The sequence below is a fragment of the Myotis brandtii genome, unplaced genomic scaffold, assembly GCF_000412655.1.
Source record: "Myotis brandtii unplaced genomic scaffold, ASM41265v1 scaffold215, whole genome shotgun sequence".
Classification (NCBI taxonomy): domain Eukaryota; kingdom Metazoa; phylum Chordata; class Mammalia; order Chiroptera; family Vespertilionidae; genus Myotis; species Myotis brandtii.
The window spans coordinates 1,051,458-1,056,398 of NW_005358043.1; the positions used below are offsets into that span (position 1 = coordinate 1,051,458).

The window sequence follows — 4,941 nt, forward strand, 5'->3', positions numbered from 1 at the left end:
AGGCACCGAGGGATCGGGCCTGCCATCTGCCACCAGAGGAACAGGCCTAAGCCAGCAGGTGGTTATCTCCCGAGGGGTCCCAGACTGTGAGAGGGCACAAGTGGGGCTGAGGGACACCCCCCACCCCCCCTCCCCTGCCAGTGCACAAATTTTTGTGCACTGGGCCTCTAGTCTATGTAAGAAAATTCTATAAAAATTCCATAAGAAAAGGGAGTCTGTAATATTTTAGCCAAGGCCACTCCCTGCCTGCCCCCTCGCAATTCAGCAAGGCAGGGACTCTCCTCCACACTGGGAAGCCAAGAACACAGGGCTTCCTCTCCCCCAGCTCCAAATTGGAGGGCTTGTTTCCTAGGAGGAGCAGGACATCAACATTTCTCATTCTGCCTCAACTTCCTGTTGCTGAGGCCAAGTTGCAGGCAAGGGCATTGGAGAGACTGGAGCTCCCTTAAGCTACCTGTGGAAGGCAGGCTTTACCTTCACTACAATACTTCTGAGAATACTAGGTCCTCCATCACTCCTAGCCTGGCTTGTGAGGCAGTGGTCCCACGCTAGGAGAGGCACTCTAAGAACACCTCAGACTACTGCTCCTTAACCCCCTCAACCCCACCACCCCATCCACCCAGTGCTCAACTCCCAAAATAGAGGGTCCCATTCATGAAAAAGGGTGTATTGTTCCTACTCCCAGCTCCAGAGCCCTGGCTCAGAGATTTTGTCTGGGGACAAACAGGTCATAAAACAGCTCCTAATATCTTCCCAAATGAACTAGTAGCTTCATTTGCAACAGAGTGTAGAGAATTTTAAGCCTAAGGGAGTGCTCAAGAACAGTGGATGTTGTGGTTGGGAAATTAGGAGGAGGTTTGTGGATTTGGTGAAGATAGAGGTTAAACTGTAGGCTGACTAATTTTCTGAAGACAGCTGAGGTAGTAGATGTGGGCAGACTCCTCATAGGGTCAGAAGAAAGATTAAACAGTGACCACAGGAACTTTTCCTTCAAGGGAACCTGAATGTAATTGGATTTTTCTATAGAGCACTTTATGTCTCTAGGATATTGTGGAAAACAATAGAGCAATTACTCAGCCAGCAACAGTGAAGTCTAACAGCTGGAAGTGGTCAGGGAAAAAGAAGACTAAAGCCCTACTCAATCCACTGTCATCCCAGGTGACTGTGGGCAAACCCAGAGCTGTGCTTCCCTGAGGAGCAACATCAGAAGCTTAACATTGTGTTTATATTTTGGTGGAGGGGGAAGTAAGAAGGTGGAGGTAGGAAGAAGGGGGGTGAGACTTCTAAATAATCCAACCAGTCACTAAAAAACAAAACAAGCAAATAATAATAACAAGCTCTGGGTGGGGGAGGGAAGAAGTATATCCAGTTTCCAACAAAAAATTACAAGACATACAAAGAAATAGAAAAGTATTACTCATATGCTGGACAGATAGTGGACACAGCCTGTGAGAGCAAACAGATGGTAGGAATAACAGAAAACAACTTCAAACTTGCCAGAATAAATCTGTTGAAAGTACAAAAGGAAGCCATGATTAAAAAAGTAAAAAAAGAAAGGCATGATGAAAATAGAGAATACCAATAAAGAGAGAGACATCAAATAATATATGAATGCATAAATGAAAGAATAAAAATGTTTCACAGCAGGCCTACTCCTAATGTTTTCAGAGACCAGGATAAAAGTAAAAATGGAGGACTGCCTACTATATGTTTAAATATTTAAACTTTTAAATCAGATTCTCTTACATCAACTGCCTAAGAGCCGTGCTGTATGAAACAACAGTCTCTCCGCTTCCTCTCCGCCACCCTCTTGGCAGCCGCAAAACAGCAACCATGCGTGAGTGCACCTCCATCCATGTTGGCCAGGCTGGTGTCCAGATTGGCAATGCCTCCTGGAAGCCTGGAACATGACAGATGCCAAGTGACAAGACCACTGAAAGGGAAATGACTCTACTGCCTGTAACATGACATCCAGCCCGATGGCCAGATGCCAAGTGACAAGACCACTGAAAGGGAAATGACTCCTTTAACACCTTCTTCAGTGAGACAGGTGCTGGCAACAGGTGCCCAGGGCAGTGTCTGTAGACCTGGAACCCAGAGTCATTGATGAAGTTCACACTGGTACCTACCGCCAGCTCTTCCACCCTGAGCAGCTGATCACAGGCAAGGAAGATGCTGCCAATAACTATGCCCATGGACACTACCCATCAGCGAGGAGATCACTGGCCTCATCTTGAACTGAATTCAGAAACCGGCTGCCCCGTACACAGGTCTTCACGGCTTCTTGGTTTTCCACAGCTTTGGTTGGGGAACTGGTTCTGGGCTCACCTCCTGGCTGATGGAATGTCTCCATGACACGAAGCCCAAGCTGGAGTTCTCCACTTACCCAGCCCTGCAGGTTTTGAAAGCTGTAGTTGAGCCCTAAAACTCCATCCTCACCACCCTGGAGCATTCTGATTGTTCCTTCATGGTTGACAACAAGGCCATCTATGACATCTGTTGTAGAAACCTCAATATTAAGTACTCACCCTACACTACTCTGAATAGGTTAATAGGTCAAATTGTGTCCTCCATCACTGCTTCCCTCAGGTTTGATGGAGCCTTGAATGCTAATCTGACTGAATCCCAGACCAACCTGGTGCCTTATCCCCGCATCCACTTCTCTCTGCTACATGTTCCCCTGTCATCTCTGCTGAGAAAGCCCACCATGAACAGCTTTCTGTAGCAGAGATCACCAATGAGTGCTGTGAGCTAGCCAACCAGGTGGTAAAATGTGCTGCTCGCCACAGTAAATACCGGGTTTGCTGCCTATTGTAGCCTGGTGACATGGTTCCCAGAGATGTCAGTGCTGCCATTGCCACTATCAAGACTAAGTGCAGCATCCAGTTTGTGGACTTGTACCCTATTGGCTTCAAAGTTGGCACTAATTACCAGCCTCCCACTGTAGTACCTGGTAGAGACCTGGCCAAAGTACAGTGAGCTGTGTGCATCCTGGGCAACACCACAGCTGGAGCTGAGGCCTGGGCTCGCCTGGACCACGAGTTTGCCCTGAGGTGTGCCAAAATGCCTGTGTCCCCTGGCACATGGGCGAGGGCATGGGGGAAGGAGAGTTTTCTGAGGCCTGTAGGGACATGGCTGCCCTTGAAAAGGATTATGAGGAGGTTGGTGTGGATTCTGTTGAAGGAGAGGGTGAGGAAGAAGGAGAGGAATACTAAGGTTAAAATGTCACAACGGTGCTGCTTTTACAGGGAAGCTAATCTATTTTAAACGTTGCAAATTACAGACCTATGCTTTAAAACACTATTCTTTGGCCCTGGCCACTGTGGCTCAGTTGTGTGAGCACCATCCTATGTACCAAAAGGGGTCACTCTTTTGATTCCAGATCAGGGCACAACTGATCAATGTTTCTCTTTCAGATCCATGTTTCTCTCTCTCTTTCTCGTCCTCCTTTTCCTTCCTCTCTCTCTAAAATCAATAAAAAACATATTTTTTAAAAAACAAACCACAATGCTTTGTACAGACCCAAATTGTTCATTTCTCTGATGAGTTAACAAACTGTTTAAAAATGTTTTATCCTCACTCTTTGAAAAATGTGCTTGATAATGGCATAGATATTTGAAGTATAATTTTGAACAATGCAGCTCACCAAGCTCTACCTCCCAACTTCCTCCAAGAGCTGCTATGGGCCACTGGAAGTACATCAGTCCTCAGACCCAGGAAAGGGGCCTGTGCAAGCCCTGGGGATGAGCTCAGAGCCACTGGAGCAGGAATCTCTGGGTTTCAGGCACCCTGGAACCTGGTCTAGATGAGGACAGCCGTTCTGAAACTCAAGCCGTCCTCAGCATCATCGAGAGGGCTGTTAAAACACGGATTGCTGGTCATATCCCTCAGAGGTTTTGATTCAGTTGTTCTAAGTTAGAGTCCAAGACTTTGCATTTCTAACAAACTCCTATGGGATGTGATGCTGATGTTTTGGAAACCACATTCTGAGAACCACTGGTCTTGGAAGGAGAGGGACCACAGGCTCTGGATGGGCAGCTTCATTGTTCTTTGGGGAGAGCCTCAGCTGGAGGAGAGGCGGAGCAGGGTCTTCTTTAGCACAGGGCCACTTGGTGGCAGCAGAATGTACACCAGGCAGCCTGGGAGAGTGCAGGAGATAAAGCATAAGTGGGTGCCGGCACCTCTGAATGCAGCATTCTTCAATCATTTGATCAGGACACATACTCCCTAGCAACAGATCAGCCACTTTACTCCACGTCTACATCTACGTGCGCCAGGGGCACAAGGATGCTCTAATTCCTTCTATCACCAGTCATGGGATGGCACAGCAGCAGGGTCAACTGAGGTTCCACAGAGAACAGAGATCGCTTTGTTCACTCTGAGAAATGCTAACTAAAGTCATTTGATCACCAAACCTTTTTCTAGAGTATCATCTATTAACATCACGTGCAAGTATTTTGGGAAACACAGTACTGCCCTGTTCTAACAGGAAGTTCAACCACCTCACTCATCACACGATGAAAAAGGTAACCAAGCGACCAAAGAAAAGATTGATTTCCTTTTAAGAGTTGTCAAAGGACTAAACTGTGATCAGCAGAAGAAAAAACTGAAAACAAGATGACATTGTTAAGTCAGTGTCCATTGTCTTTACCTAAAGAGGCAGAAAACTGGTTCTGTCAGCATTCAAATAAACGCCATCCTGGCTAATTGCATTTTTTGTCCAACAGATTGATTTTATGATGTAATATACAGCTATCGTTTTACATTACATTGGGCACATCAGAGCAAGAGTAAGCTACTTTAAAAAAAAAAATAAAGGTCATGCATTCTTTCTACAGGACTGCCATGACCAAGGTCAGAAAACACCGAGCCATGAACAAGCTGAAAATAAGATAGTCAGCATCAATGGACCCCTACTTCACCCACAACAGACTTTCCCAT

General features: G+C 46.4%; 1 pseudogene; it reads left to right on the forward strand.

Moving 5' to 3' along the window:
• The first annotated feature begins 1,781 nt into the window (after window positions 1-1,781).
• On the forward strand, window positions 1,782-3,246 carry LOC102243054 (annotated as a pseudogene).
• The last annotated feature ends 1,695 nt before the right edge of the window (window positions 3,247-4,941 follow it).